This window comes from Nansenia antarctica (genome assembly GCF_963989245.1).
Source record: "Nansenia antarctica genome assembly, chromosome: 6".
NCBI lineage: Eukaryota > Metazoa > Chordata > Actinopteri > Argentiniformes > Microstomatidae > Nansenia > Nansenia antarctica.
In genome coordinates this window covers 18,266,903-18,278,199 of record NC_137676.1, presented here as the reverse complement: position 1 = coordinate 18,278,199, position 11,297 = coordinate 18,266,903, and the positions used below count along the sequence as shown (strand labels likewise).

General features: G+C 46.2%; 1 pseudogene across 1 annotated transcript in view; it reads right to left on the bottom strand.

Annotated features, from left to right (window-relative positions):
* LOC308160358 (adenylate cyclase type 6-like) overlaps positions 1–6,089 on the bottom strand; it is a 33,641-nt pseudogene extending 27,552 nt beyond the window's left edge. Inside the window, exon 1 of the transcript in view lies at positions 5,157–6,089. The product of the transcript in view is annotated as an adenylate cyclase type 6-like (transcript). The remainder of the gene's footprint in view (positions 1–5,156) is intronic.
* Between the last annotated feature and the right edge of the window lie 5,208 nt (positions 6,090–11,297).

The window sequence follows — 11,297 nt, the reverse complement described above, 5'->3', positions numbered from 1 at the left end:
CAAAGACGCTTTACAAACTGAAAAGATCGAGTAGTAATAATAAAAAGAAACAAAAAATGAATAAAAGAAAGGGGGGTCTAATTACGGTAGTGCTGGGGACACATGGGAAGGGGAGGGGGAGAGGGTTAACTGGTGAAGGCAAGCTTTAAGAGGTGGGTTTTGAGGGCCTGTTTAAATGTTGGGAGGGTGTTGGCCTGTCTGTCTAGGTGTTATTATACAAAGTTTGATATAATGGTTGTCTTTAGGCCTATATGTGGATAAGTGTTACAAAATGTGCATTTATGACATACAGTACATGGCAGACACTAACACTGCTCATGGTGCTTACATGGTACAGTATAGAGTTACATTCTTCAGTATATAGAGTCCCAGCAGGACTCGAACCCACAACCTAAACATTGTTAGCACAATGCTGTACTAACTGAGCCACAGAGGACCATCGCTCCCGCGGAGCTTCTTTCACGGTAAAAGACAACAACAACAGCTGGTTTGAGTGAGCCTGCCGACCCACAATGCTGTGCAGTCAGCGGTCCATGCTCTCAAAGGACTCATTACGATTGGTATAAAAAAATCTGACGCCCCGGTTGGTCAGAAATGTAGCTAATTTATGTTTGGCTATAAATACAACTGATGAGTAATTCATCTGATGTGTTTGCAACTCCCAAAATGGATACGAGACCATTATGATTATCCCTATTTGATGTCCCCTTGGGTGGACGTTTACAGACTAGCTATAGCCTGCTACTTGGGGTTAGCATGAATCCTTGATTCTATCCTATCAGTCGGTCCAGGCGATTAGCCGAGGATTTAGCCTAGGCTCTAATGTAAAGCCGGTAAACGTAGCCTAGAGTGTTAGCTTAGCATTGTTTTCCCACAGAGCTAGACTACCTGAGCCCTGGTCTGGGTGTTCAATCTGTAACCCCCGTCTGAGCAGCTCAAAGAAACACAAACAAACAAACAAACAAACAAGCAAACAAACAAACAGGTTGATTAGGTTGTTGGTTTGATTCCCACTGGGACCATGAAAAATGTATAGTTACGGTACATGTGGGAATACGGTACATGTGGGGAAAACCAGGGTTAGGGTTAGGTGCTACGTCGACTTGGTACATGCTGGCATGTCTAACCCTAATCCTAACCCTAACCCTACCCCTAACCCTAACCCTAACCGTAGCACCCTAGCACCTAACCCTAACCCTAGTTTTCCCCACATGTACCGTAACATATGCACTCATTGCAATGTAAGCCGATTTGGATAAAAGTATCAGCTAAATGGAATATATTATATGATATTATTATTATTATTATTACTAATATTACATTACAATTAGATTCACTCTGAGACGCCTGACATTAGGCACAGTGTGTGGACTCTTTCTAGGTCAAGTACACAAGGGGGTAACTGGTGGCCACAATTGGATGAATGAAGCATTCATACAGAAGTATGAATATAATAGTGCATTCAGATCAAAAATGTTTAACTGTCTGATCTACTGAACGATTGTCTGGACTGGACAGTGTGGCCATCAAAACGAATGAGGACCGATAAGTAACCTTGACATTAACTTCTAAGAGTTATCATATTGGCATAGCATACACACACACACACACACACACACACACACACACACGCACACACACACACACACACACACACGCACACACACACACACACACACACACACACACACGCACACAAAGATCTAGGTTACCCCACTTAGGCATTATGAGGGTACTTAGTCAGCCCTAAATATTCGTTTTGTTGAAAAACAAAGGATCTTCTTTTATGAAGAATGATCTTTATGATTTCCGGCTAAGGCCATGAGCAGGCCCCAGCGCAGCCTGGGTTATGAGTGTAATCCTGCCCAGGGGGGCCGCAGCTCTCAGCGGGGGGACTGGGATCAGTGACAGGCGGGGAGGGAGGCCAACGATGCGGGTGACAGGCAGACAGCAAACCCTGCATCCTAATTCCACCCCAATGTCATTACCCTGTGTGTGTGCGTGTGTGTGTGTGTGTGTGTGAGTGTGTAATGATTAGACAAATCCGTCATTATCTGTAGCTAACGACACCAACAAAAAAAGAAACTGAGGTTAATGAGTTATTGGATAAAGGGGAAATACTTGCACACAGGCACAAAGGAGTGATTGATGGCACATTATTACTGTACAACACTGTACACACAGAGTATCATAGGAACACGTTACTGGGCTGTGTCTATCTCACGACCCTCAATCTCTTCACTATGGCAAACAAAAAAAATAGTTTGTAATGTGTACATTCTGTCATATGATTGATGTGCTTGTGTCGTTGACACCAGCTATACAATGCGAACAGGATGGGTATCTTACCATAGCACTATTTCACAGACAACATTAGCCTATGTTATAATAATAATAATAATAATAATAATAATAATACATTAGACTTATATAGCGCTTTTCTAGACACTCAAAGACGCTTTACAAACTGAAAAGATTGAGTAGTAATAATAAAAAGAGATAGAGACATTGGTGCACACGATTACTTTTTAGGACGGTTTGACTGTCATTTTTCAGTCACACAGAAAGGGCATGAACACCGTTTGAATCCAACAGGTTGCAAACTACGTATGTCCTATTTCTCTTTCATAAAAAACGAAGGGGTTCATTTTTCTTCTTCAGAAAAGTAGACTAAATAATGTCCACACTCAAAAAAATAATCTGCTTTCTCCAAATCATAATGTGATATTTGCGATAGAGTGACATGTTTCCTGTTACATAAAAGTTATTTGGGAATAATGTGAAAGTACTATTGCTGCAGGACAAAGGCTATTCTCTCCAGAGAATTTCTCTTCAATCCGGGTGGCGGGGGGGGGGGGGGGGGGGGGGGTCTGGGGTTTAACAGCTAACTGTATTGACTTACTGTATGTTCCACCATTAACACAAACAAACTTTCTTTCCTTATTGTTTCCATTTAATGGTTTCCTCGTTCATTATTTGCCAGCCTTACCTTGTCCCACTGGCAGCAGACAGTTACACAACAGTTACTGTAGTACAGAATGCACCCAACCCCATACTGCCCCCCCCCCCCGCATGTGCACGCGCGCCCCCCCGCCATCCCCCTTTTCACGAACCCCCCCCCCACCCTTAGGGAAAAGTACAAAGCGTCCCTTGTGTAGGAGCACACGAGACCTGAGTGATACTGCTTTATTATCATGCTATTCTCTCTCTCTCAATCTCACTCACATACACACATACACACACACACACACACACATACACACACACACACACACACACACACACACACAGCCGGCCGGCCGAGGCGGTACATTCAGCCTGCTGACCTTCAGCTAGCCCCTGAGTTCTTGGCACGACGCACAAACAACATACAGCAGACCCTACACACTCTGAACACACTGGTTCTACACACTCAGCTAACGTGTCAACACACTGGTCCTACACACTCAGCTAACGTCTGAACACACTGGCCCTACACACTCAGCTAACGTGTCAACACACTGGTCCTACACACTCAGCTAACGTGTCAACACACTGGCCCTACACACTCAGCTAACGTGTCAACACACTGGTCCTACACACTCAGCTAACGTGTCAACACACTGGTCCTACACACTCAGCTAATGTGTCAACACACTGGTCCTACACACTCAGCTAATGTGTAAACACACTGGTTCTACACACTCAGCTAACGACTGAACACACTGGTCCTACACACTCAGCTAATGTGTCAACACACTGGTCCTACACACTCAGCTAATGTGTCAACACACTGGTCCTACACACTCAGCTAATGTGTCAACACACTGGTCCTACACACTCAGCTAACGTGTCTACACACTGGTCCTACACACTCAGCTAATGTGTAAACACACTGGTTCTACACACTCAGCTAACGTCTGAACACACTGGTCCTACATACTCAGCTAACGTGTCAACACACTGGTCCTACACACTCAGCTAACGTGTCAACACACTGGCCCTACACACTCTGAACACACTGGCCCTACACACTCAGCTTTAACACACTAACGTCTGAACACACTGGCCCTACACACTCAGATAATGTGTCAACACACTAGCCCTACACACTCAGCTCTAACACACTAACGTCTGAACACACTGGCAAACAGCAACATAGTGACAATTAACACAATGGCACTCAGATACAGGCACGGTATATCGCTAACCCATAACAACCTCCTACAAATAATGTCTCTTCAGGCTACAATTACCCCTGCTGATATCCCATATGTGACCTGTATAAGGCCTATACTAACCTTGTTGAGACCAGCTTTCCTAGTTCAGAAAGCCCAGGGAAATCCATTGCAGAAAGTAGCTACAAAGGAGTGGAAACCCATATTAAATGAGTGAAATACCTTGCTTGGACGGAGCTAATTCTGTTTATCTGTCAGGTTCTGTTCCATTTTCTTCAATGTCGTGAGCTTAGCATAGGCAACAACTCTCTGCAAAATAGTCCTATTTTGGTCGTAAAAGACAACGCACATAATAACAAGCAACCATTCTACGGGCATGTGGGGGGAGGGTTCTTGGAATGTAACATCCAATTAAATTGTGAGCGAGACTTCATCAAAATAAGCCTGGATTTTCTTTTAGCGACGTTGACGGAATACCCCCCCAGTATAGGCACAAAAACCGCACTGAGAGGCACAAAAAGGCACAGAGACTAAACAGACACTCTTTAGGCCCTTTCTTGCCAAGACACAACTTATTACAGCTGTACCAAGGACAAAACAAACCACAGTGAAAGCCATATATACAAGCCCGTACACAAACCGAGCTAAATGTTATGACATACAGTGCGGACCAAAAATAAACTTTACGAGGGGTATCGATTGAGCTGTTGCCTATCCGGGTCATTAAATAAGTTCTCACCTCATAAAATGTCTCATCATTTTTACCGTTTAGCTTTTACCCAAAGTGACTTACAATTAGAGACTAACAGAGACAGTCTCCCTGGAGTAAGGGCTAAGTGCTTTACTCAAGGGCACACTAAAAGTGGTGTTCCCAGGTGGGATTTGAACTCATGACCTTCTGATCACCAGTCCAACTCACCATCCAACACTACCCCCCCCGCGCTATTTTTTCAACCCTCGCTAAAAACCCGGAAGCTCAATGGTGATGGACCTCCCTACCTGTTTCCATAGGAACCTGTCTTCCTGGTTGAACTGCCAGGTGGTCACCAGGTGTATGGTGGACAGCACCGCCCCGCTCACCACCGCCGCCCTCATCCTCACAGGCAGCAGCGTGTAGATGATGTAGATGAAGAACACGGACCACCAGATCCCCTCCGAGGCGCTGCGGGGGGCCACCATCAGCACCCCGAACACCTGCACCACCACCAGCACCCCGATCACCAGGTAGCTGACCATCCACATGTAGTCCTGGTGGAAGCCGTTGCGGTTGCACACCACCATGAGGGCCATGAACAGGGCCATGGCCACGGAGAGGGCCGAGGAGTAGGCCACATGAGGCGGGGCGTGGACACAGTGGAAGGTCAGCATCACGCCGCACACGATCACCAGCACGCCCATCAGCATGGTCAGGGAGCTCTGGTTGAGCCTGAAGAAGTACCGCTGGTACAGGCGCTCCAGCTTACGCGACTGGAACTTCTTGGACTGGAACACCCGGACCACCCTGAGCCAGCAGTCCGCCGCCGTCACCCCCCCGTTGGGGCCGTCGTCCCCCCCCTCGCTGCTCCCGCCGTTGCACCCCCCCCCCTTCCTCCCCTTCAGGTCCCCGTCCTCAAAGCCCAGGTCGACGGATTTCAGCCCCACCCCTTCCCCGGCGGCCCCTCCCCGTTTGCCGTAGTGGTCTTCCTGCCAGCCGCAGCGCACGCCGAAGTTGCCCCCACCGCCCGCGGCCCCGGCCCCCCCTCCGCGGTGGTGCTGGTGGAGGGGGGCTCCAGAGGGGGGCTCCATGGTGTCCGAGTCCCGCAGGCAGCTCATGTAACGTGGGTTGCAGAGGGACGAGCCTCCCTTCCGCTTGGACTTCTTGCCATTGCGCTCCCCCCACGCGGTCTTGCGGTCGTCCACTCTGGCCACTAGGAAGCCGCTGAACCAGGACATTCTGTGTGGGAGGTGGGACAGATGGGGGGGGGAGTAGAGTAGAGGGACAACAAAGATATGAGCTATCATGAAAATACTCTACAGATAAATACACAAACCAAAACGTTACAGACAACAAAATATGTTTTAGCGCTTTTTTTTTTTTTTAAAGACTTACAGACTAAAGGCCAATGCACACAGCGTGCGATTTCTGTTGCGCGTCAACATTCCATAATTTCCATTGTTGTCATGAATGGAATCGAATTTTCGCCGTGCGATTAAAATCGGGGCCGTGTGTGTTGAGATGCGATGTTCTCATAGACTTCCATTCAAACTTCAAAATGGAATGTTGACGCGCAACAGAAATCGCACGCTGTGTGCATTGGCCTTAAGAGCCATGCTCTACCAAAACTGAGCCACAGAAGAGGTGTGAGCTCCATTACCTGTTTGGGTTCTGGTACATGTCCCAGCCCTGTCCTCTTCAGCCGGGCCACTCATTTATCCCAGTGGGCAGAGTTAAGAAGAAGTGATGGATACTAGTGGCAGGGAGGCGGTGTCGGAGGAGGAGGCTCTCAACCCCAGATAGAGTCCCAGAGCAGGTGGTGGTGAAGGCCAGGTTCAGGAGATCAATCACTACAATCAGGATCTACTCCACTGCTTCTGGGTCTGGAGGGGGCGAGAGAAACAAAACAAAACAAAAGTAGAGTTAGGACATTATGAGCTGCCATAGGAACTCAGGCAGGAGTCATGGATAGCTTGGTTAGCTTGGTCTAATTTCATTAGAGCAGCGAGAAAAAAAATATCAAACTTCGTTAAACCTCCTAGACCATGGCCCAGTTCTGGGGGTGGATTGACTCACGATAAGAGATTTAACAGAAACATGTGAAATGTGAAAAAGCACATTGTGGACAACTGTCATCACTGGTAAGGAATCGCGGCTGGGAAGAGTCATTATCACTGAGTAATTATCTTACTGATGGAGACCAGATCAGAGAAAACTAATCAGATTGTGCCAGCAACATGTACAGGATGTTCTCGTTGTACCGGTCTCCTTCTGCGGTGGAGAAGAGTACGTTCCCGCCGCAGATACGGATCGAGGGTCAGTTTTAGCCTGTTGTTTGAGGTTTGCATTGGGGTAGGAAAAAACTCAACCTTGATCTGTGGATAATAGAGACCACTATCTTGAGTTAAAGCCTTATTGCTTTTGACCTGTCATTACCGCTGTCAGGGTTACTTCTACTGAAGGAATAAGAAAAACCTGGGATTCCCCTTGTCCTTATGAGAAAAAGGAAAACTAACTACACAAACACTAGTCTTTTGTTTTTGCTTAGCTCTGGCAGAGAAATACCAATATGGGAATAATTATCTATTTTACTCCATTCCCCTAGGATCTATTTTAATGAGGTGCTATTTTTAAATCAATGCGCAAATATAACAGCTATTACCTTGTTATACGTGAATTGCTATTGCACTGTTATTCATGTTGTCAACCCCACCATCATCATCACCATCATCATCATCATCATGCTGCTGGATTGAAATCAGGTGTAGTGCTGAGGCACAAATGTGTACATTTCAAGCCTGCAAACTGCGACACTTTAAATGAATGTGCAATAACACTATGTGCAATATGACAACCCTAGGGTACATAAGGTTCAGAGAATAGGAAATGTTAGAATATGTATAGCATAGCATAGAGTACAGCACAGTGTTTTATTTGTATAGTATAGTATAGTGGATAGTGTACATAGCCTTTATTTATGTAAACCAGCTCCTTTCCCTTCTTGTTTTTTTAGTTTTTCTTTCCTAGCACCAGGGGAGCCCCCCCTCCCAAATTTCGTTGTTTGGTACCTGTACTATATCAATGACAATAAAGACCATTCATTCATTCATCATCAGAATGATACAGCCTCAAAGTATTTTCTAAACGGCAACAGAATTAGGTCTCGGTGGGACTTGAGCTATTGGACTGTGCATTATTCCCAAATCTAAATGCAACATTGCTCTATTGTATCAATAGGCACCACTTGCAGTTTTTTTCCCCGGGAGTACTAGCTAGCAGCCGCTCATGTCGTGTTGTGTTGTTGAAGCAAAAATAGAAATATACTCGCGACGGACGGCGGCTATCTTGCGCCTTCTCTGGCACGTATCCGTTCAGATCGCTTGGCCATGGCTTTCTGGTGGTGGATCGAGACGAGAGGGCTTCGTCGACAGCTCAAACACACCGGGCTTAAAAGTCCTTCCTCTCCGCGTGTAGCCTACAAGGTCGACCAGTGTGGCCCTATTGATGTCGTGGTGTCGCCAATTCGTTCAACAGCAACAATCACCTCGGTGTGTTTGTATAGTGGCCCAGGCTGTCATCCTGCGCGAATTAGTGGTTTCCTCGCCAGCGCCTGTAGAATGGGTGTAAGGGGGGCTAGTGGGGGGCTAGTCCTTGGGGACGTTTGCAGTTGCACGACATTTCAACCGGACAGCGGCACATACTAGCCCTCTTACATAATACTAGACAGCTTGTCCATAAAGGCTGCCATCCGTCCGTAATTGTTTTTAATCAGATTCGTCTTTCCGTTTTAGAGGACATACATAGTCCTATTATAGTCTAGCTGAGCGGTAAGAGAGGAGCGCATCGAACGAAGTAAAATACATATTTGATGGCATCCTTCCTTAGGACGAGGCAGCTTGTTATGTTAGGTTCATTATGCAGACTTTAATTAGGCTCACGTGTTAGTGTTAGCCTTGAAAAAACATAGATTCTTGTAATACAATGTCGGGTTGTTACAGCATGGTAAAACTGGAGCCAGAGGGGTTTTGCGATGCAACATGCACAGCGCAGGCCGAGTGAGGGGGTCCTACCGTAACGCCCGCGTTCACCAACCAACTCGTTACATAACATAACGGTATATGTTCAGCGCAGCCTATGTGACAACCACAGCAGTCAAGATTACAGCTATTACCGTTTTCTTTACCGAAGCTGTTACAGTTAACAGACAGTGTGCGGTATGTGTAGGCTACACTGCATGTCACACCCGACCGCCAAAGAACCCCATACGTGTCCTCCTGTCCTTCAAACCCACCAAAGGAGGACAGATCAAGTAGGATATTATAATCATGCCATGGCAAACACAACGCGATGAGTCAATGAACACGACAGATCGTAGGCTGTTTGAAAGCGGGCTTGTGTGTTCCACATTCCAACGCAGCGGCCATCACATCGGATGCAAGAAAACACATGAAAACTGTAAATCTGCATCTAATGTCTAGTAGACGATCTAAACGTTTTTGGGACCCCCATTTCATTTTTTTATTTTTTTTTAAAGAAAATACCATAAAAACAAATGGCAACAAAACCATGTGTTGGGATTGGTTATTCATTTTTTGGATAGCCTATCCCTGCCTGCAGCTACGACCTTTGCGAGTGCTATAACAGCAATAAGTATAACAGCAATGCCTGCCCTGCCTGACAGCAGTCATTTTGAGAACCGTCAAACTCGAAGATGTGATGTGTGATGTGCTCTAGCTAAATCATTCTATTATTAGGCCCTGACACGACTTGCATACTAGTATACCCGTGGTGAAATGCCCATGAGAAACATTGAACACACCACTACCACTGGGGCCATGATCACTGCAATAAACACGGAGGACTCCAAACCAAAGGCGCACGGCCCTATAATAACATTCCACCTATGCGCTGAATACGTAACGCATCACTATGCCGTTTTTTTCTATATAAACCTGTTATATGGCACATCTATTGATAAGGTCATTCTGCCCCATAACTGCATAGGGCTAAATAACATGACATAAAAACGTGCAGATACTCGAGACGGATCATGCTGGAAGGAGGACTTAAAACTCACCATCCATGATCATCCTTCTCTTATTTCTGTCCAACCCAGTTCGGATGAAACAACCCGATCTTGGTCCCGGTGCCGTTGACGTTGAGAGTGGTCAGAGTGTGGGGGGCGGGGGGGGGGGACCAACAGTGACAAACGCTTTTACGGTAAATATCGTTCCTCACTGTGGCTCTCTCTCTCCTGTCGTTTTCTCTCTCCACTCCCTTGCCTCCCCCTCTCTCTCTCTCTCTCTCTCTCTCTCTCTCTCTCTCTCTCTCTCTCTCTCTCTCTCTCTCTCTCTCTCTCTCTCTCCCTCTCTCTCTCCCCTCTGCTTTTAGACGCGCCGCCGCTCACACTCTCCAGTCATTCAGTCCTCTCAGCAACTCGGTACTCCCTCTAGAGGTGAAAGTCGGTATGACAGTAATGCAGGGTATGTATGAACCCCAATGGTATGAACTTCATTCTGTCTCACCTGCCCGCCCATATGGTTGTGATGGAGAGAGGTTGCCTGGTAGACCACCCACTTTCACCCAAACTAGATGACGATTTAAAAACATTCTTAATAGCTTATACACTATAGATAATACATTCTAAATAGCTGATACCTGAATCCGCCCTACCCCTCTGTGCAGAAATCAGCAACTGTTCCCAATAACTGGCACAATCTACTTTCCATTCAGTAAGTAACGTGTTACCAGGTAAGCTTACCAACAGATAACAACGTGTGATAACCAACAGATAACAGACGAGAAGTTTATTGACGGGCTCTGTCCTTCTGCAACTGTGCTGATGTGATGTCTGAGGTGGAGAGAAGTGAAATGTTAAAAGGTAGAGTAAACAGACAAGTGTTTGTCTAGTGCTCAGCTGACTAATGTGTATGCATGTGCTGCAGCCAAACTGGCAGGTTCACTGTTGTCTGAAGGTTGGGCAAAGCGGTGCGGGTTGTGTTACTATTTGACTAGTCCCAGAAGTGTATGCCAAACGTACGGAATTTATGCACAAACTCAATTCTAAGTGTGCACAGGTAGGCCTATAGTACACAACACACTTACACACACACAAAGAAGATTTCTTCTTTTAGAAAACAAGAAATCCTTTGGTCACATCGCTTTCTGAGGTCAACGACAGCTGACAATTTGATGTGAAAGATGATGACAGATCCTCTATCCCAAAGTCAATCAAAAAGACAAGAAAAAGTCCTCAAAGTCCTTATTCTGGGCCACCTGCAGTCACACCAAAGATTATGTCCATACGCCAGACAACCTTAGTGAGTGATGATTAAGGGCCGCCAACATTGCTCATCATCAAGTGATTGAAAGCCTCGGTGTCTAATCGTGACAGGCGTGAAACACAGGAAATGGCCCAGGGATGTTCATATGTCACAGGACACTGA